The following is a 22,642-nucleotide window of genomic DNA, read 5'->3' as shown; positions in this document are numbered from 1 at the left end:
AGGAAAGTCAAGTTCCTCCCACGCACTGGGCTGTGTGGGGGATTCCTCAGGAGGATGGCTGCATCCTCACACTGACCCGTGTTGGGCTCCAAACCCTGCACACCTCTTCTCGGATGCAACAGGATAATGTTAACATCCATGGTGTCTGCCTTTAGTTTAGGCTTTCTGCCTGGAGTCTCACTGGTTGGTCCTCTCTCTCCTTTTCAGCCTCTTTGCTTTACATCCGTCCACAGGCTATGCTTTCAGAATCGTGACCTCACAACAAATCTTTTGATGTTGTTTCCTGGTTGGAAAATCCCAAAAAATGAAACGGTAACTCAGGCAAGTCACATAGGTAGCAGCAAAATGACGTCTGGAAAGTCCCAGACATGCGCTGAGCTGTGTCCATGTTCCCGTGACCCAGCAGGTACGCAGTGGGCTAGTGAGCAGACAGCATCTATGCAGAAGAGGAAGGTCTTCCGGTGTGGCTTCATCAGCTCTGTCTCCTTGGCATCCTCATGATGCCTGGACCAGCTGTGGAGGAGGTAGGGGAGACCCTTCTGCAGGCTGAATAGAAGCAGTATTTTTGTCCTTCTGTTTTACGAAGCAGTCTTCAAGCATAATTGTAGGGGTTCTTGGGACAGGCAAGGCTCGTTCTTTCTCTTTTCTTTGCCTTTTTTGCCCTCCCCCCTCTTTCTTTCTTACCCTCATGGAGCTCAGGCTGGCCTTGAACTCACTATGTAGCTGAAGATGCCCTTCTGCTTCTGAGCCCTCTGCCCCTACTTCCCCCAGTGCTAGGGTTACAGGCATTGTCTCCAGTCCTTCTGGTTTGAACGATATGTGCTGCTTTGCCTAGTAACACTGCTACATATACACCATCCATCTCGTTGACTTTTTATCTTGTTTACTAAAATGTTAGATGCAGAAACTTTGGGGAATATACTGTCTATTTTAAAAACAGGAAAAAGAACACTTGGTGGTAGCATTTAAACTGAAAAATCTCGAAGGCAGACTAAACTACCTTATTCTACAAGGCATGAACCTATCTATGTGCTGGTTCTGGGGGCTACTGCATTACACACACGGGGGTCTAATTTGCAAGCTTTGTATTGAGCAGCATGCTTTCTGACCACGCTCCCCAAATGGTGACTAAGAAGCAGTTGCAGACAATGCCAGAGTGGAAGCTGAAGGAGGCCAATGGCATTTCCCGAATGCTGGTGGTGTGCCAAGCAATAGGCAAAGAATTCTCACACCATGACTACCAGGGAAAGCTGGTGGTGTGCCAGAAATAGGCCAGGAATTCTCTTATTTATGACCAAGGATCTCTTAAAACAGATGCATTATCCCCAAGGGTCTTAAAAAGTAGATTCCATAACCCCTCCAACAATTCCAGAAAGTAAGCACTGCTCCCATCCTCTACTTTGCAAATGAGGAAAATGGGACTTTCTCACCAGAGCGGAGTTCGCAAGCAGTAGAATCTACCTTTGTTCATTGTATTAGTAGTTTTTATTTTCTTTTTTAACCTTAGTACTTCTGAAGAATAATTATTAGTATAAACATTCACATTTGTGTGTATTTATGTGTTTATTTGTTGGATGTAACTGGGAGGAGCTGGGAGATAGCTGAATAAATACATTGTGCAGAACTGTCAAAGAATTATTAAACATTAGGAAAAGATGGCGATAACATAGGGCTAAAGAAGCATTATACAAGTGAAGTCATACATATACATCTGTAAACTATTGTAGACACATCTACAAATCGCATAAGACTGACTCTGCTTCTGCATCACCTCGGAGTTCATGGTTTGACCATGGACCATGGTGTGTCACACTCAGACTGGGGTAGGAGACACTTTGCATTTCCAGTTAAATGCCTGTACCCAAGAACACGACACTTGTCTGCGTTGATGCCGACTGCTCTCCAGCGTCAGCATCCTGGAAGCTGCCCCATGGTGACTCTCCATTGAACCCGATGAACAAAGGCTTGCAAATGGCTGATGGCTGCCAGCTCCGCAACCATCATCAGTTATGTCTTGCTCTTCCCTTGCCTTGGCTGAGGAAAAAGATGTCTCCCTCAAAAACCAATCCTCTGATGTATACATAACCCTCAGAAGCAAGAATACACAACAAACAGAGGACTCTCAGAGGAAACCAGAGTCAACATTTTGATCATTTATTCATCAATACGCCAACCTTTATACTAGCTTTCTGGGGGCCTTTGGGATTGTGCTCATTATTTATTTACTTATTTATTTATTTATTTATTTATTTATTTATTTATTTGTGTGTGTCCATTGTGTGCTACAGCCTGTGTGTGAAGGTCAGGGGACAGCATGCAGCAATTCTTTCTCCTTCCATCACGTAGTCCCCGGATACAACTCAGGTTTCCCAGCATGGAGGAAGTTCCTCTACCCACTGAACCAACGTTCTGCCCTGTAAGGTGTATTTTAAGAAGCTCAGCTGTTTGGGACAGGTGTACGAATCTTGGCCAACCAGCTGGCAGATGCTGCAGACTGCTGCTACAGCAGAAACCTGCTCAGAAATATCACCTTGGGAGAGGTCCACCAAGACCACCCTCAACTGTAAAATGGGTCATGCTTTATGTTCTCCCCAAACTTACATCTGAATAGCTCAACTTTCAAGTTCCTTCATTTGAGTTTCCAGGAAGAGACATGACCCAGGGTAATGGCTGTAAAAAGGGACTTGGGAAAGAGGATACAGCTGCTGGGTACCCTTGTTCCTTTATATCCGAGGTCAAACACTTAGCTCTTCCCCCCTGTTCCCACTCTGAGTGTCCCTCTCCAGAGAGCACCTTAAGTGACCTGGACTCAGGTTACTAGATTTCCAGTCACTCATTTATACCAGTCAATGCCCTGATTCGGAATGGAGATAGAGAAGGCTGCTGTTTTCGTTGAAATCTACCTAAGGTTTCTCGTTTGGGCGTGAGGACATTAAAAGTGTCTTCCTGAATCCTAATAACCCACCTCAAACAAACAACTTATTGAGAAAGACTTTCATTTTTCCAACTATAATTAATAACACACAAAATTTCTGGAAAGGAAAAGATGGAAAGCCTGAAGGTCTTTGATCACCACTCTTAATAAGGAGTCAGAGACTATGAGGGAGAACTAATAACATCTAGAGTCCTAATTGAGACTGGCTCACAGAGAACCAGCTTTAATGAGTTTTCCCTCCCAGTGTTTACAGCATTTTGACACCTTTGTTGTTTGTCAGGTTGGAAGTGTTTGGAAGGGGGACTTGGCCAGAAGGCAATGTGGCTGGCGGGTTTCATTATTTCTCTTTGAGTAGAATAATATCCTTTGTAGTAAGGAGCCACAGTGCATTGCCCTGTATAAATTGCTTTGTGGGTTTTCTCCGCACTGGGAAAGAGGGGGCAGGCCTGAGTCTAGCAGCCCTGTCTAGGGAAGTGGCACCTCCAGCCTGACTGCCAGGGCCTATACAGAATGCATTTGTGGTTTTTAATGGGAAAGACCTTTGAGTAAGGAATATAACAACTGTTGTTATGTTCCCAGTCTGGCCTATGTCTGCCATCTTGCATACCCTTAGAGGTGATAAGTTGGGCTCAGGAGCAGGCCACGCCTTTGATCGCATGACAAGCTAATGAGCAGTGCTAACAGATTCCCCTCCTTTGTACTCACCACGAGGGAGGATGCTCAGTCTTGGCAGTCATTCAGGTAAGGCAAGTTCACACCAAAACCGAACACTACTGCAACCCACAACACATGTATCTGAATACCTCAAATTCTGCAACGACACTGGCCATCCTGATGCCAAACACCAGTCATAACGTAGGTGATGGAATATGGGGGTATTAACTCTAATGCTCCCACTCTAGGAGACAGTTTTGTATAAAGTTAAATATCAGTGAACAAGGGGATGGAGAGATGGCTCAGTGGCTAAGAACACTGACCGCTCTTGCCAAAGACCCAGGTTCGGTTCCCAGAACCCACATGGAACCTCACAAAGCTCACCAAGGAAAAAGCAACAGAAATACCTTGTGTGCCTGAGTGGACTCTTGAGCATGCTGGCCGTGGACACCACAGAAACACTGTACATCAGCAGTCATTATTCCTGTCACACAGCTCAGCAAGCTGAGACCTAAAGAAATGGAGGCTTTGCCAGTGCCTCCGGACACCCAGCGACCTTTGGAAATGTAGACTCCAGCTTGAGTTCTCTTGGCCTCAAGACCAGGAAGCACCCGGAAGCCCATCTACTTGGCCCACATCCTGGGAGGCATGGAGGGCTCAGCGTGGGACAAATCGGGACTCGGCGTGGCCTTTGAAGGAACAGGACAGGAGGCCTTCGAAAAGGAGAATTCAGCCCCCAGGAAGGGGAGCCTTGGCGTCACAGGGCCCTTCAGGCTGTCAGGACAAAGGCCCGGAGCAGAGATGGTGTGCGCCCTCCCAGAATGATGTGAACTCTGGTGGGACCAGGCATGTCCTGTGGGCCCTTGGCCTCCCACCTGCGCGGCACTCTGCCTGCCCTTGTTAGACATCTCCAGTCTCCTCCAGTCCCGAGTCGCCCGCACTGTGAGCCCAGCGAGAGTAAGTAGGTCACTAGGGAGGAGCCTGAGCCTGTGCTGAGGGCTTAGGATGCCATCTTCTGCCTGACTCCGGCCACCTGCTCTGCACTATCTAAGACCCAATAAAATAGAGGGGAAGGTGGGGGCTGAGCACTCCCTGAGTCGCGCTGAGCCATGCCTGTCCTGGCCGCTCACCAGAAAGCACGCCAGGGCCTCTGAGGAATAGGGGACAAAGAGCACAGCTCTAGGCTGCTGCTTCTTTTTTTGTTTTGTTTTGTTTTTTGTTTTTTCGAGACACGGTTTCTCTGTGGCTTTGGAGACTGCCCTGGAACTCACTCTGTAGACCTTTTCTATCTGTGTCTCTACTTCAGTGTGGTGGGGCCAGGGTAAGGGGGTAGGGCAGGGTGGGATGGGGGCAGGGCAGGCGCAGAGCTGGGGTTGGGACAGGGTTTGAGGGTGGGGCAGTGGGGGGGCAGGGCAAGGTGGCATTGTGGCCCTGGCTTTCCAAGGGTCTGCTCAGCCAGCACTGAGAGGTAAAAACTCAGGAAAGCTTGGGGTTAAAGAGTCAATGTCTCTTCCTAAAGTATAAGACTTTCCACTTGCTTTGGCTGAGAGGCAGAAAGAATTCTTTTCTCACAGAACAGAAACGAAAGAGCATAAGAGGAGAGTGCTGAAACCATATGCAGTCAGTCAGACTTTTCTAAAATTAAAGTCTCCTTTAATAATATTTATGTGTCATCTGATTAGATCAGAAATACACAGCTGCCACAGAATATTTGATTTTTTTGAACAAAGAATAAAACTTGGAGCATCCAAGAGACTCTGCCTTATGGTCTAGATTGTCCTCATCTGCTTCCTGGGCATAGACCTGATAGACGCATACGCCATTCATCACAGCATCACATTGGGTACCTAATAGACACATGTGCCATGGATCACAGCATCACATTTGGGTACCCACCTCTGGACCTGCCATTCTCTTCTTGATTGGCATCATTCCTCCAAGTCCCCAGGAGAAGTCCCCACAGGCAATGACACAATCTCTTTTCTCCTTTTTATAAGTGGCCAGCCTCTAGCATAGCAGTGCACAGTAGGGAATCTGCACTTGTTCACTGGTTTAAGGAAAAGCTGGAGATGATAAAGTCAGACCTGGCTCACAGACCTTGTGTTTATCCAAATGAGTCATTGAAATCATTTTCCCTCCATTATACAATGGGCATATATAAGAAATCAGGACTTGAAATTGTGTCTATAAAATATTCAACACAGAGCTGGTACATAATAAGCCCTCAGTAATATATATATATATATATATATATATATATATATATATATGTATATGTGTGTATATATATATGGAGAGAGAGAGAGAGAGAGAGAGAGAGAGAGAGAGAGGACGCTTTTAAAGAGGATGGGCCATAATGGATGCTGGCAGAGAGAAGACATAGAATGATCTCAGTCATCTCAGTCACAGGCCTGGAAAAAACAGAGTGGAGCCCCAGGTGGTCACCGGAAGGTTCTGTTTCAGAAGACTGCATGGGCTCCCCAGGGACACGGGACCGGCAGACAGTCACACAGACACACACAGTGTGTGCTGGCATAGTATGGTAATTGGCACACAAGGTTATGAAGGAGAAGGAGCCCATGGTCTGGGAGAATGAGGAAAACTGGTTACATAATTTGGCTGTAGTATGACAGTGAAAGAACCAGTGGCATCAATGTCCAAGGAGGGAGGGCCTAGAGCAGTCACATGACCCAATTCAACCAATTAGGTGCTAGCTGCCTCACCAGTGGGACTAGGGTGACATATTGCTTGTGATCTAAGAAAGTTTGCCTAGAGATCAGAATGCAAATCCAGCCACAGCCATAGCTGCCAGGCAGTGGTGGCCACACCTTTAGCTCCAGGACTCGGGAGACAGAGGCAGATGGATCTCTGTGAGTTCAAGGCCACCCAGGCCTACATGAGAATCAGTCTAAAAGAGAAACGGAGCTCAAGCCTTTAATCCCAGCACTACAGAGGTATGTAAGACTGGAGCACGGTCTCAGTGCTGGCATCCAGTACTCAGCAGTCAGTCCTAGGCAATTAGTCTCCAGCCACGTTGAGGACAGGATCTCCCCAGCCTTGGTAGAGGTTAAGAGCTCTCTGGTGACTGGCTGCTTTGCTCTTCTAATCTCCAGCTTGAACCCCAACATCTTTCTCTGGGTTTTTATTATTTATGCTACAGGGCACCATGCTCTGGTAACTAGTTCAGCTGACAGACTGTTGTAGGTGCACCCAAGGACAGACTCACTTAGACATGATGTTATGTTAGATATCTGGGTACGCCTTAGCCCATCAAGTTCACACAAAAGTAATTGGCGCCAAGACCAAACAGGCTTTTCAGAACGTCCTACTTCCTTAGACATTCTGGGGGTCTTTCTTCAAAACATATTAAAAAGATCTTGGTTCAATGCTCAGTAGCTGCATGCTACTCTGAAACCATTTATTTCTTCTCCCAAATTGTCACTCAGGGAGCAGAACTGTGCCCCGGCAATCATTTGGCAGCACCTCCTCAACTAATTCGGACCCAGCCTCCTTAAGCCAAGCACTGGGAGACCATAGTGGGGCCTGCCCAGTACCCTTTCTCTAAGGGAAAAATCTTTGTGCCTGTCTCTGGGGAAATCAGTTTGGGTGTGCCCTACCCGCCCTTGGTCATCCTGTTGGTTTTCATGTGCATCATGTGAGGATCATAATAGAAGCCTGTAAGGACAAAATATGTGCGAATGCATACACACACACACACCACCACCGCCACCCACACCCACACCCCTCAGACAGAGAATTCTCCATAGAAAACACTCAAGTATTTGTTGAATGACAAAAAAAATGTTTTCTGGAATGAAATATTAGATTGTTTATATAGTGAAGCTATCTTGGCTGAATTCATCCTGTTATGAAACGTCACTTGCTTTATTTCTGCTGAACACACATTCTGGTGCTAAGCTACTGACTGGTCTATACCGCACTCAGCACGATGGTGCAGCACGCATGTGCGCACCGTGATGCGAGCCTTCCTTCCATCTAGCCTGCTCAAGACCTTCAGTGTGGAAGGCAGAAGAGACCCTGTTCTCCTCGGTTGATTAGGAGCGGCTCTTGCCTCTAGCTCGACAGGGAGCACTTTTGGTACACACTTTGCATGTTTAGCGACAGCTGTGCTATGCTGGCCACACTGTGCAATCACTGGCAAGTTCAGACCAGTAAGGCTGCAGCTTCAAAGAGTCACAGGAACCACAACAGATTGGAGTCTGCAACAGGCAGGTGACAGCATCTACCCAGCCCACGCCAGTGCTCACCAAGCGCCTCTCAGCCCACTCTTGTGGGAGCTTGCCCATGGTGGTACTGAAGAATATCAACTTGTATATCAAGCCGGGCATTGGTGGTGCATGCCTTTAATCCCAGCACTCGGGAGGCAGAGGCAGGAGGATCTCTGTGAGTTCGAGACCAGCCTGGTCTACCGAGTGAGTTCCAGGACAGGCTCCAAAACAATACAGAGAAACCCTATCTCAAAAAAACAAAAAACAAAAAAAAAAGTTTTATATCACATGTGGTGGGTTCAAGTCTTGACACAGCTTATCCCTTTGTGGCTTTGGACAAGCCGTGAGACCTCTGTTTGCTCTAGAAGATGACAATGGCAGCGTGGGTGTGAGCACAGGCTCAGGCATGTGGAACACTTAACTGAGGCCGTAACTAAGAATCAAAGCAGTTCCAGCCATAGTCCTTTCTTGAAATCAGGACAGCGCAAAATTTTTCAAATGCACCAGATGTGTTTGTTTCTCAGGGGCTCAGTGGGGAGGGACAAGGGCTTGGTGCAGAGAAGACTGTGACCACCTCTCTTGGGCATGAGTCCTCCCAGGCCTCAGCCAGAAGCCCCTCCTATATTTTTCCCACGTCTGCTTTTAATTTTCATCCCCACTAAACCCCAAGGCTTCTGGAAAGAGAAGGAAATAAAACTCTGGCTGCTATTTCATCTCAAGTGAAAATGGATTCCTGGGATGAAACCTGTAAGACAAGCCGCTCTCTCATCGCAGGTTAAACTCTTCACAGATTCAGTGGAGAATAAATTTAGATCATAACACCCGCGGACTAAATGGCTACACGGCCACCAGATTGAATTAAAATCCAAGGACAGGGCATCTCCGGTGGCGGCAGCCTTTGTGAGAGCCGCTTTCATCATGTGCTGGCTCGTTTCTCCTAGCACAGAATTGCCTTTAGGTTCCATCTTGAGTCGTTTTTCCTCTCGTGTATGAATATTTCAAAAACAAAGATTGGAGTGAGAAAGACGCAGACGGAGAAGCTGGAGCCTGGGGGCAGCTGCTGAGACCCCAAGGAATTTGTTCTCTAATGGATTTGGCTGAACCCAGCTTCTCCCTCAGGAATGGGCTCATGCTTGCGAAGTGTCCAGACAGACCCATATGGCAGTATACCTGCTTGCCACGTTCCGGTAAAAAGCCAGGAACAATGGACCATGAATTCCTGCTTCGACTTGTTACCCCAAATCTGTGAACACCATCCCTTTGTGTGAAGGCCAGTGGGATCCGAGTGTCTCCTTACATGATGGGCCCAAACGGTTTGCTCATTGTAGGAAGGATGAAAACAGGAAGCCACGTGTGAGAGTCTGTGGAAAACACAACAAGAGCTCAGACAGACATGGATGCCAGCATGGGTAGCCAGGATGGAGAGAAGCTGGGATGAGCTTGGAGACTGTGATCCTGGACTGGAGACCAGAAGGAAGGCTAGGAGGACAGGAAAGAGGCTGGGAAGAGGACCTTGGGGTGTGACTCAGAGCCACACACGCCTGCTTCCTGCAGCTGAATTCCTTTTCTTCGGCAGAGCCAGTTTCCTCAGGCATCCTTGGCACCATCTCCTTGGGGTTTGCTAGGACGCACAATGTCAGCACAGAGTTTACTGGCTTGAGATAAATAGAGCTGCCACGGACACATGCTAGTGCGTGTTTTAGACTCGATCTGCACACATCTTCTGGACATCGTGTTGGCATCTTTCTCATTCAGAAGAGGAAATTACAATACTTGCTGCAGTCAAGCTTTTGTGAGGGGGCTATGGCCCTTGATGTAACACCCGTGTGTTATTTACATAAGGGTTTTTTTTAAAGCTTTTACTTTTATTTCAGGTGTGGGGGGAGTTTTCCTCCATGCATGTGTCTGTACTATGTGTATGTCTGGGGCCGGCAGAGGTCAGAAGAGGGCCATGTGGGTACTGGGAGATAAACCTGGGTCTCTGTGAAAACAACACGTGCTCTTAACCACCAAGTCACCTTTCCAGCCACTGTTACAGGATGCATTTCAGCATTACAAAACACGTAATGCAACGTCCTGCAAAATAGGGCACTGTAAAGTTCTTAGTGCATAGCACGCTTTCCCTGGACAGTTCTTCACTTGTTTGCTCACTGGAACATATATTAAGCATTTTATGCCACATAACACAGATACAGTAGCCAGCAACAAGCAGAAGCAGCCTACGTGAAGTCAGTCTCATGATGAAGACAGACTGGCAATCAAGGGCTAACCTATCAAAGCCACGCTAGCCTGATGCCATCATACGTTTCAAACACAGAAAAGGCAATGATGGCAAGAGAGAAGAAACTATTGCCAGAGAGCGCCAGACTGAGAGCACCAGGAGGGGGGTTCACTTCTGCCTAGTAGCCAAGCAGACCCCATTCAAACAAGTCAGCGACACCGTGAGGGTTACAATTCAGGAGCTGGCATGCAGGCAGAACCCGACTCTAACACAGGGCTCGGCTTTTTAAATCTGTGGCTCAAGCGGAATTATTCTGAACGTGAAGCCAAATCCATCAGTATCTCATGCCTTAGGCTGGTGATCTCAGCTGGCCAGAAAGGGAAAATCTGCTCTCCTCATTTCTGAAGGTATCTTTATACCCTGGGAAAGTTGGAGATAAGCCCGGAGTTTTTAAGGACCCGCAGCACACCCAAGGCATTAGCACTTTCGGTTAGGGCTTTCTAAGGTTCTGCGATCCTGATGGTTAGAGGGTGTCATTTCCTTTCCAGCTCTGGTCCCTTTGCCACAATATCCAATCAATGTATTTCAAAGAAACACAGGACTGCTAATTGGAGGAAACAGTAAAGCTGTGAGAGGGTGTTCCTGAGACACTATCAGCCCCCACACTGGCCAATCCAAGCCCCTCCGCTTACCCCAAAGGCTGAGAGCTTCAAGTCTGGGGCATGCTGGCAGAAAAATATTAACTGAAAATATAGTTACAGTTAAGCTTCTCCAGACCACTGAATTTGCAGATTAGACATTTAATCGGCAATGAGTTTTTAATTTCGATCTGGAATATATAGAAAATCTGATTGGTAGCATTTATAAGAAGGGCCTTGTGCAGGGTGGTGGAGGCGCACACCTTTAATCCCAGTACTCAAGAGGCAGAGGCAGGATCTCTGTGAGCCAGCCTTGTCTACAGAGTGAGTGCCAGGATAGGATCCAAAGCTACACAGAGAAACCCTGTCTCGAAAAACAAAACAAACAAACAAACAAAGGGCCTTGTGAGATTGCAGTCTTCCTTCATCTTAAGAGCAGACAGGAAAGATGGTGGATTTGGATTTTTTTTGGGGGGGGGGTTGGATCTTGAAAACCATTGGTAACCACATAGTAGAGTCAAATGAGCAATGATACTTACACTAACACATAGGTGTTTGAAGTTAACATAGCATTTGATAATCTAACTAGTTATCTGTAAAAGTTGAGATTAACTAGTTTTGAAAGTAGTATTTAAGGTCCAAAATAATTATGTCCAAGTTGTAGCAATACCCACAATGAATTAGGGAGAATCAGACGTCATGATATATTTGTGATCATCAGTTAAAACATCTGCCAGGCCAATAATCTTAGCACACAGTAGGCAGACCCATATTGAACAAATAGAAAAAGTAAATTAAAGCATCTACAAAAACATTAAGTTGTAAGAATTTAGTTGATTGACAACATAGCTATCACATTAACCAAGCAGCAAAATATTACTTGTTTTTGTGTAGCAAATGGCTAGACTTGAAGCTGAGGTGAATGTTAAGAGCTGGCTAAAATTGAACTTTAATAATTTTAGTATTACTATGAGGAGATTTAACTATTCCACTAAAGGTGTAAAATCTCACAGATACAACTCAAAACTGAGTTAGCAGCATACAGCAGGGGCCTGTTCACGAGGACATATCAGATTGGTTCCATCTGGAAGGCCAGGGATGTTTCCCCCAGAGAGTTTAGCCTGGGTTTACGTATTAGAGAAGATGAGGGGAGAGTCTTGGGAGTATGGAAAGAGACAGACAGGAATACTGAAGCGGGAGGAGCCGGAGCAGTGGGAGAAGCCGGGGATGGATGGTGACGGCGGTCACCTAAGCACGGGGACATACTGAAAAGCCTCAGCCACAGCCAGGCATAGTGGCACACACCTGGAGTCATGGGACCAGAAGGCAAAGGCAGGAAGATGATCAATTCAAGAGCAAGCCTCGTGTCACAGTGAGATCTGCCTTCTGCATGAATTAATCAAAATAAAGTTCCGGCACTCTTGGGAGTCTGGATCCCTAGAAACGCAGAGAAACTTCTTCTGCCTCCCTTTAAAAATTAGTTCTGTTCAGCTGGGCATTGGTGGTGCACGCCTTTAATCCCAGCACTCGGGAGGCAGAGGCAGGCAGATCTCTGTGAGTTCGAGGCCAGTCTGGTCTACAGAGCGAGTTCCAGGATAGCCTCCAAAACAATACAGAGAAACCCTGTCTTGAAAAACCATTAAAAAAAAGTTCTGAACTTTTAGTATTTCTTCATAGGTATTGCCATCTTAAACAGTACCCCACGGTTACACAGGGCAGGGGTCTTGATAGGCTCATCCATGTATCTGTGAAGTGTATGTTGACCTAATATGTTTCTTAAGGAAATGATCGATTAGTTCATGGATTAGGGTAAGAAGGGCCTCGTGAGCCACATGAAAGATTGCAGGCTTCAACTTAAGAGCCGGAAGGAAGGATGGTTGATTTGGATCTTGAAAACCGTTGACGAACTACATAGTAGAGACAAATAAAAGATGATGCTCACCTCCACTAACACAGTGGCCCTGGGAAGGGACACACAGCTTGGAAGTTAACACAGCTGGTTTGTAGAGCAAATATGCATGAAGGACAAAGACGAGGCTGGGTTCTACATTTCTGACTTAGAGAACTGGGTGGGTAGGGATGCTCATGACTGACAGGGACATTAGAAGGGACAGAGTAGAGCATTTTGAATACACAAAGATTAAGATCCATAGAAACATTCTAGCAAGGCTGGTATGCTATGCTGACAGTTGGATCTGCATGCAAGGAACCAGGCTAATATTTAGTGAATCTCTGATGATAAAATGGAATCCGTGGGAATAAAGGAACAGATGTAGATAGAAAGCATAAAGTTAAAGAAACCTAATTGTGAACAAGTGAAGCTTGCACTGCTAAGTCTCGGCTAGTTCCAGAACTCAGCAATGTAGCAGAATGGACACAGATGATGAAGCCACTTAGAGAGGAACAGGAACAGACAGCCAAGGCTAAGAAGTGCCACTGAGGTGTCAGATCACAGCAAACAGAAATGGCTGCTGTGTTTAACATGGCAGCTACTGCTCATCTGGTCAAGCCAACAACACAGCTCTTGCTATGATCATCGGTTATGGGACAAGTTGAGGACCAAGATTTGGTAAGGAATTGGAGTCAGGTAATCAAGAAAACCAAAGGGTGCCATGCAAAGGGAAGATGAGTGCAGGGAGACAGTGTCATGGAAGGGTTTGAGGGCGCAGGGTTGGTTTTGATCATAATTCTTTAATACAGAGGGCTCTAAATATGTTTAGATGCCGATGGAAAGGAAACTAGCTTCAAGAAAAGATTAATGGAAAAAAACAAAAAGGCCATATTTAGTCCATGTGAAATCCCAGGCTTCCCTAGAGCTTGAAGCGAGCCTAGACAAGTGTTCTGGGAACTCAAGACCCTTTTGTCATCTGCAAGTGAACGCAACAGTGATGGTCACTTGACAGGAGGTGGTGAGGTGCTGTATACTGGGCATAGCCTGCGTCACAGAGAAGCACTTCTGCCATCGTTTAACGCCAGTGATGTATTCTACAGATAATTAGTTATTCATCTAGATTCTGCAAGACTCCACTTTTATCCCATTACCCCAGTAGAAGTCCACATACAGTCAACTAGCCCCAACCTTGATCTTTCTTTCAGTTCTGAATGGAAGGATAAATATCCATGCATGCCACTTGACCTAGTTCTGAACAACTCTCAGTAGTTTACCATGTGCAACCTGCCACTTCCTCCAGGATGGCCTCCTAATAAGCATGTCTCCTCCAGGCTCAGTAAGACGAGGTCTGGACATTGTAGGGAAAAGGGGCCAGGCAAAGAAACACATCTTGGCCCTGTAACCAGAACCAAAGAAATGTACCCTGACCCTGAAACCAGTGCCAAAGAAACACACTTTGTCCGTGGAATCAGAACCAGTGAAAGAAATACACCCTGGCCCTCAAACTAGAGCCAAAAGACTAAAAAGGACCAGTGGGGGGGGGGACACACTTAGGCCCTGAAACCAGAGCCAAATCTGATCCTAACCCTGTGCAGAAAACTAACCAATCCCTGAGCAGGAGATCTAAACTCAGGGATTGAAATCTGACCAATCTCCACCCTGGAAAACTTCACCTCCTAAGAAGCCCTATATAAACCCTGTGTCTGTTCAGCTTGTGATTGTTCTTGCTACCCGGCTGTCCTCTGCCACTCTGGCAGAGGGCAGCCACTCTCCTGGATTCTTCCCTCCCAATAAACCCTTTGGTGAGCTTCAGGTGAAGACCTTCTTTAGCAGTGGAGCAGAGAGGACCCTGGGCAGAGCAGAGGGAGTGGAGCTGTAACACTTTTTCCAGGGAAACCTTCGGGAGCAGAGCTGAACTGTGTGGGAACACCAGACCTTGAGCAGAGACCCACTTCCCCTTCTGCCTGGGAGTAGGCAGCTGTAAGACAATGTTTAGTAAAAACATGTTTACTAAAAACAATACAATAAGTTCCTGGAAAAGGCCTTCCCACGGAAACCGCCCTGACCTCGACCTTGTCCAAAGACTAACCGCACCTTCAAAACCCACACAGATCCACCTCTGGGGTCAGAGCAGAACCAGCCAGGGGAGAGGAGAGAGCAGAAGCTTCTCTGGTGGGAGCCTTTCTTAGGAAGTTTCCTTGAACCTTTTTGGGGCCTACTTAAAGTTTTCTTTACATCGTTGAACGAGTCTCTGTGTTGTCAATCCCCGACACCCTCCGCACGTTCTCAGACACAGGCTGCACGGCAGACGTGACAGAACTGTAGCATCTTTGCCTGGGAAACCTCTGGCCAGAGCAAACATCCCCACCTGGAAGACCCTCTCCTGCTGGATCAGAGCTGATACACTGGGGAAGCCTTTCCCTGATGCAGGGCTGTAAGCTGCTATGCTTACTGTGGCCTGTGGTGGTCCTTGGCTCCCAAGATCCAGGATGCCTTCCTGTCTGAGCTGTGTAACACTCAGTATTCTGTAACTCCCAAGTGCCAGAAAACCTGTCCCTCTGATCCGTCCAAAATGTCTACAGACATCCCCTGATATCCTGGGCCTTTCTCTCAGTTACAAAAAGTACTCGTAAACTGCCCATTTTTATTGACAAGTGTTGATTTCCCTCGGGAGATATGAAGAAAGATGTTTGCTTCAAATACAACACTGATGGCAGAGCAAAGGAAAGACCCCATACATGTCTAGCTCAGTGAGTCAGTGAGTCTGCTTGGTCACTTACAGGAACATGGATGACTCCAAGGCAGTTAACATCACCAAAACGCCCTCCTCAGGCATGAGGGACAACTCAGAAAGCTACAGCCCTCAAACACATTGCCCAACTTTCATTTCAGGCTTCTAAGCTTGACTGAGAGTCTCCTCTCCCCAACAATTGCTTCCGCTTGTAGAACATTGAGGAGGGCTCTTGTAACTATGTTTCTGAGCCTTGAATGGCTGGCTCCCTCTTGCAGGAGGAAATGTTTCAATTTGAAGGAAACAGCTACTAAAGCAGACAGTGATTGACTTACACTACCTAATGTTTTTCTTCTTGCTTCGAGATCTGGTCTCAGGTATCCCAGAATAATCTGGAACTTATTATGAAGTTGAGTGTGACCTTGAACTTCTGATCTTTCTTCCACTTCCAGAATGCTGTGTTTATAGGTTTATGCCTGCTTTTATGCACTGCCGGGGTTTCAAACTCGGCAGTCTGCCAACTCAGCTACACGAGTAGTCTATGCTGTGTCTCCTAGAAGGCATAAAGTATGGCTTCTCGTCTGTCCCTCCCCAGGAAGAGCACAAAACAGACGCTTGTGGACTGCATGGTCCTGCTGTCTGCTCCCGATTTCTAGAGCTCAGATGTGGCTGTGGTGGGCCCTCTCCTCTCTGCAGTGAGCAAATTCAGTGGACCTGTGGATAAGCTTTCTGCTTAATGATAACCCTGGTGCTGGGCGTCTTACTCAGGTGGCAGCAAGGCATAAGCAAGATGGGAAGTCCCCTTACTCACAGGCCGTGAAGGAAGTTCTCATGTCAAAATCAGATGGGGCCGTTTCTATTTGGCAGTCATTATACAACTTATGAGACTCTCATGATGGCTTTTACTACAATTAGAACCCAGGACAGGTTCTACTGTTCAGGTGATGGGAGTTCCACATCTGTATTGTAATCATTTGTGTTCCACAATATTCCCCGTACCCTCCCCACCCCCGCTGATGTCTGGAACTCAGATCTGCTGAGCTATCATAATGCCTGTGACTTTGAAAAACATGTGGCTGTAATTTGTATGTTCCTTGGGGATGGATTTGTAATGACTGCGTAGGAATAAAAATTCCTTATACCTACTTTGGCCATATTATTTGAGCAGAACAAAAGTGGCTCGCAAGTTGGACAGATTTGAAGATGTTTCTGAGAGTTCCCATTGTGCAGAGGGAGGCACAGAAAACAGTTGATTGGCTACAATCACAGGCAACTGTGCAGTTGCTTAGATGTTAACTAGTTGTCTGATCACCACTTCATCAGGTAATTGGAATTGAGCCCTTCTGCAGCCAGGCAGAGCTCAGCCATTACCATTCAGCTCCCTTTGGTCTGCTGGCCCCATGTAGATGGCCTATCCAAATGCATGCTGCCTATAAAAATTCCATCTAGCAAGTCTCCTCTTTGCTATAATCCCACCAAGAGTTTGACCAACACTCAGGGCTTGGGTTATCATCCCATCATCACCATCCTAGATTTCAGCTACACAGCATGCATAGGTTATGGTGTTCTCACGACCATGCATGAGCTCCTGTCATTCTAGCCAAAGGGGCCACTTAGTATTCAGCAGAGGACTGCACACAGAGAACCAAGAGAACACAGTGCACCAGGGAAAATGTGATGACTACTAGGACAAGAGTTTGGCTCCTGCTCCAGGCTTCTGGTCCAGCCCTCCCAACCCCCCTTAGGCCAACTAAACATCGTATGGTTACAGAACAAGCTGGCTGAAGAACGCATCTATTACAATTAAACAGCCTGTTTTTAATGCTCTTATAACCAAGCCTCTGTATTACTCGATGCATTTATCCACAAGCAACACAAAGTATTAACACCTGCACAGACCCCTCCAGGGGTCAGCTAGTAGGTCAGTTCGTGTCCCACAAGCTGGCTAAACTCAGGCAGGGTGTGATTGCATGTCTGGAAGTTCGGTTACAAGGCTAGTCTGCCAAGGAAGAAGGCCAAAGGAGGAGAAGCTAAAAATAGAGGTTGCTATCCTCCACCTAAGGAAGTGCTCATAGCATATGCTCTGCAAACCCAGTGGGGAAATCCATCAGCATTTCTTTGGCAGCCCATCAGTCCCTGCTCTGCCTGATGTTGGCACAGTAAGCTTATGACCCATCAATCTCTCCCCTAGACTTCTAGAAATTCTTAGCCAGTGCAGTAATAGGATCTCACAGTGATCAAAAACCTGTGCCTGTCAAACTCCTTTCCCCGAGTTTCCTTGAAGATGAAATACTTTAGGCCAGAATGAACAATTAGCCACTTGTAGTATGAGACTTATGAAAGTCATGATTAAACATCTCATGAGAGTTCGTTACAGTCTTAGAACAACTGAAGGCCATCATCTCTGCTGCAGACACCATCCGACTGACTACCATTATGATTGACAGCACAAAGGGGAGCAATTAGTTTCTAAGGCCATTGCATAACTCCTATACAAATGCAGCCTGGGAGAAGACCTAACATCAGCTATGACCTTTTATATCAAGCATGCCTAATTTTATTTATCCCTCAGTTAATTCTAGGTCAAAAATATCTCAGAATCTGATTCTGGGAAACCTATCAAAAATCAAAAAAAAAAAAATCAAATAAGATCACAGCTCACCAGGAGAGACTCATTCATCCAACCCAAATGATAAATCCAATTGATAAAGTAAACAAAGAAGTCAGACAGCCACAAGAAACACACCAACTCATCCATGTAGAAGACTCGTTTTCTACAGAGACCTAGTAACGCTGCTTTCTGTGAAGGAGATTAGGTCCCTAACAAAGTCTGGCTGGAGGAAAGGGCTGGATTCTCATTTTGCATAGACACACTTTGGATGTTAATGCTCAGTGCTTGGAAAGCCTTACACTTCCTTCCTCAGCTGAGCCAGCTGGATCATGAAAATCCCTTTACTTTTCTTTACAATTCTCCCCAGTGTGTCCCCATATTGTCCCTTGTCTCTGCATAATGACTTCCCAGCTTAGAACAGCTAGTCATTTTACTAAGGCCAGCAAAGTAATTTTTTCCTTAAAAATACATCTCTCAGAGCTCATTGATTCAGCATCAAAGTTATATCTTAGCTTCCTTACATAACAACAGGTCACTTTGAAGCACAGTCAACATGTAATAGAGTTTTTAAGTCTTAATGACCTTAATTTCTTTTAACAATTCATTTTTGATTTAAAAAATATGTATGTCTGTATATGTGACTATAGGATAACAAAAGGTATGGATTCGCCTGGATCTGGAATGACAGACAGGTGGTTGTCAGACACCTAACGTGAGTACTGGGACTTGAACTCAGGTCCTCTAGAAGAACAGCCTGGACTCTTAACCTCTGAGACCAATTGAAAGACCTCAATACACCTCCCTTGAGACTCAGAAGGTCACCCCAGTGGAAAATTCTCCAAGGTCCCCTAGGCAGGGAACAAGGTCAGATCGAAAAGAACATCTGGTCCAGAGTACAGACGCATTGAACCGACAGACTGTTGAGATAAGCTTCATTTTGACCTTGTGGTTTCTCCAGGAAGGTTAACTTACGCCCATGCTTTTTGAAACACCCCTATTACTTGCCAAGATTATGTATATAAAAAGAAAATTGTCTTGAAGCCCGGTGCTCTCAGCTGGCTAAGGCTGCTAGAGTGCTCGCAGACGCCTGTGTGAACAATAAACCTCTTGCGGTTTGCATCCAACTGTCTGGTTGTTGAGCTTGGGACGTCGCGATTACCTTAGGTCCTTCACAATAACTTTAATTTCCAATGACAGTCTAGGAAGCAAGCAATTTTTAACCATTTCACATTCATGTTTTATAAATGAGTGCAATTTTATGAAGTTGAGAATGTTTTCTCATAACAATCTTTTTTGTGTGTCAATGGACAGATCCTATAATGCATAAAGATGATCACCCACACAATGTATTTACTATCAAACTTTGACCAAAGAGACCAGGACCACGTGTGGAACAGAAGGTGACAGGTTGCTGTCCTGAGACATGCCTCACCATCAACGGTTCAACTCGTCCCAGAAGTGAAGCACGGGCGCCCTGGACAGGCACTCCCTTTCCGTCGTGGCCTCTGACATCATTACCGATGCTCTGAGCTTTCTTACTTTGCACCTGACTCTGCTGCGGCCCTCCAGGGAGGGGGAACCACCTGCTTTGTCACTGTAGGCAAGTGTGACCCTAGAATGTGCCAGGACTTAGATGTGATGCGTGCTACACCTAGACAGTGAGATTTGGCGAGGCAAACATATTCATGACTTGGGGTTACCGGCGGACCTAGGCCTTCCATGTACACACAGAAATTTCTCAGTGAACAGCTATTTCTGGTTTGGACAACTTAAATCGGACTATCTGAACCAATCAACAAAACGGGAGAATTCCCAGCAGCCTCAGTCATGTCTCCTGTCTTCAGTCTCCCCTCTAACATAGAATGAACCCAGACTGGTCAAAGAACAAGTTTCAGCGACATGACTCAGACACTCTGTGAGTAACTGCCACTTGACCCACCAGAAGGTGACCCCATGACACAGACTGCAGATAGTTTTGCCTGCCAACTGTCTCTCCATTTATTTCCACCCACTTTACTCATTCTTACCAATTATGATCCGCTTGCCATTAATTTAGCCATTAAAGAAGTTGAAGACTCTCTAAAACTTATAGGTTACTTAAGTTTAAAACAGACAATGAGAGAGAGAGAGAGAGAGAGAGAGAGAGAGAGAGAGAGAGAGAGAAGAAAACAGCACAATGCAAACACATTACTTTCCATTTATTTCATAGACTATTTGGAGACTGTTTAAGAAAACAGAAAACCCCAACATTAATACTTATGGTAAGAAAGGAGGCCTTCACAGCCTATAATCCCAACAGACCTTGTCCAAGACGCCATTTATTCACCTCTTTAGAAACTACTCTAAGGATACTTACTTCCCTCTTGATCATTCAATAAGAGAGAGGGGGGGGGGGCCTCTGGTCAAAGGGCCCTGCCCCTTTTCTTGATGGACTGGCTCTAAATCAGGTCTCAGGTCCCAATATCATCATCAGTCTGGAATTAAAATGATGATGATGAGCAGACATTGCCATTAGGTCACAGTGGACAAAAGTGAGGCTCATGACATGGGACCAGAATCCAAACACTGTCTCTGTTGTAAGAGGCTCTTGACAGCTAGAACTCATTCTTCATGAAGAGAGGGAGAACCACTAAAACCCAGGGCCCAAACAGAGACTCCCCAGAGAAGACAGACCACTTTCCAATCTATTCTGTAACCTTTCAACTTAATTACCGAGTTTTGAGCAGAGTTCATAAACAAATGACAAGAACAAAGTGTCTTCCAGATAGCAATTAGACTCCTCGCATGTTGTTCTGAGGTCCTGATCTTAACCAGGGCACAAAGCAAGATAATGACGCATTCCCCCAGTCAGAGCCTCAACCTCCACAGACACATATTTCCCAACTCAGCCTTTCAAAGGCACTCCAGGCAAAGTCTCCCTGGTTACATGAGGCCTTTGGTCCTTTTCTAACATATCTACAAATGAAATAATTGTATCCAAACCAAGTCATCTGTATTGAGGCTTCAAAATCCCCAAGTATTTAAGTTTTACCCATTTCTCTAAAAGAATTATGGATCTTGGCAGTCCTTACAAATGAAGTTGGCCAGAGTGCAGTCCCTCTAACCAGGCAGTGCCCACAAGCTCCTCTTACAGCACAAACTGACCCCTTGGCACTGTCACAAGCCCATGACTCTTGCAGATGGGTAAACTAACCCTTGATGGAAATCTGGGGCATTTTATAAGACCTGGGTCCCTTTGAGCCCAGAGTTTACCAGCTCCTGGCAGCCTTACCTACCTATTGAGCCTAACCCTTTGTTGGCAGAGGTGGGAGTTCTGGCCACGTGCAGTATCTGAGGTCAGAGGCCACTCTTCCATCTCAGGCTGAGATCTGAGTTTGTGTCTGACCCAGTCAGACACCAGAGATTTCCTTACAGGGCCTAGTCCCATTTCTGTTACAACGTCAGCAAACATGGTTTGAAATGAGGATTTTGTTGAAACAAACCCAGCCTTCTCAAGTCAAAAATCCATGAAACTCCAAAATCCAGGAGAGAACTTACCCATCACCCAGATGCGGTAGTCGACAACGAATGTGCTGGACTCTATGACGTTACCACTCGGTTACCAGGTAGATGCTCCTGGACCACAGAAGTTCTTCTTTGGCTCTTTGCCTGCTACACAGAAAGGGAATATCCCTTATACCAGTTAAATTTAGAAAAGTTCCAGATAAAACAAAACAAACCTTGACTTGCAACTTGGGCATCTCACAGTGTTTTAGGACAACAGAAATGAGGCCCAGAAAATGACTTAATTGGTCACAGCATCTTCAGTCAACCAGTAACTTGGTTTCAGCTGAAAGTTAGTTGTTCATAGCATACTCAGTTCACTAGCTACAGGGCTTTCCATAGCCATCTAAGGTTATAACTGCGACTAAACTCTGCTTAGGGTTGGTGTACCAGAAACCCCAGAGGTGCTCAGCCTGGGGAGACATAGGGGAGACCCATAGCCAGCTAAGTCTGAAAGTGATTAAACTCTGCACAGGGTTGGTCAATCAGATATCTGAGGCCCTCAGCCTGAGGCAGCCATGGGGGAGACCCATCTCTGCAGGGACACTGGGCAGGTGTTTATTGTTGCTAAAGCACGTTTTCAATCACTGTTCCTGTTGCTATCTTTTCTAAGTTGACATTGTAAGTGTTCTTCTCAATCTGCATTGTTCTGCAAATAAGCAAAGGTATCTGGGAAGGGTAAGTCTGACTCCCTAGCTGGCAGCCAATGGATTGCTGCCTGCAGAAGGGGTTCCCAGCAAACGGCCTTTTGCAGCTCTGCTGTCTCAAACAGACCCCTGAACAGCTGTGGGAACAGCGGGCCAAGTCTTCTGCCTCCTCAGCTACCTCAGTGCTGGGACTACAATTCCCGAGGAAAGCGACTTGAGGAGGTATTTTAAAACACTGACCAACAGCAACTTGGGGGAAGGAAGGGTTTATTGTACTTACGCTTATAGTCTACCACGAAGGAAAGTCAGGGCAGGAACTGAAGCAGAGACCACGGAGGAGCAGCTTACTGGCTTGCTCCCCACAGCTTGCTCAGCCTGCTTTCGTCAACAACCCAGTACCACCTGCCCTGGGTGTCACCACACGAAGTGGGCCGGGCCCTCCCCCATCTGTCTTTAATAAAGGAAATGCCCCACTGACTTGTCTACAGGTGAATGCCATGGAGGCATTTCCCCAGCTGATCCTAGATGTACCAGTAGACAAA

The 22,642-nt window shown here is 46.2% G+C and overlaps 1 long non-coding RNA gene across 2 annotated transcripts; it reads right to left on the bottom strand.

Annotated features, from left to right (window-relative positions):
• Window positions 1–1,544: 1,544 nt before the first annotated feature.
• LOC110342503 lies at window positions 1,545–22,483 on the bottom strand. Of its 2 annotated transcripts, none has more exons than XR_002384603.2 (3): window positions 22,381–22,483; window positions 21,448–21,558; window positions 1,545–2,034 (listed from the first exon to the last, which is right to left on the bottom strand). It is a non-coding gene; the product is annotated as an uncharacterized LOC110342503 (long non-coding RNA). The 2 variants fall into 2 exon arrangements; XR_002384602.2 differs by having other exon boundaries at window positions 21,448–21,561; window positions 22,381–22,480.
• Between the last annotated feature and the right edge of the window lie 159 nt (window positions 22,484–22,642).

The sequence above is a fragment of the Mesocricetus auratus genome, unplaced genomic scaffold (assembly GCF_017639785.1).
Source record: "Mesocricetus auratus isolate SY011 unplaced genomic scaffold, BCM_Maur_2.0 Super-Scaffold_100013, whole genome shotgun sequence".
NCBI lineage: Eukaryota > Metazoa > Chordata > Mammalia > Rodentia > Cricetidae > Mesocricetus > Mesocricetus auratus.
Note: the sequence above shows the minus strand (reverse complement) of the source record. Positions and strands in the feature narration are given on the sequence as shown.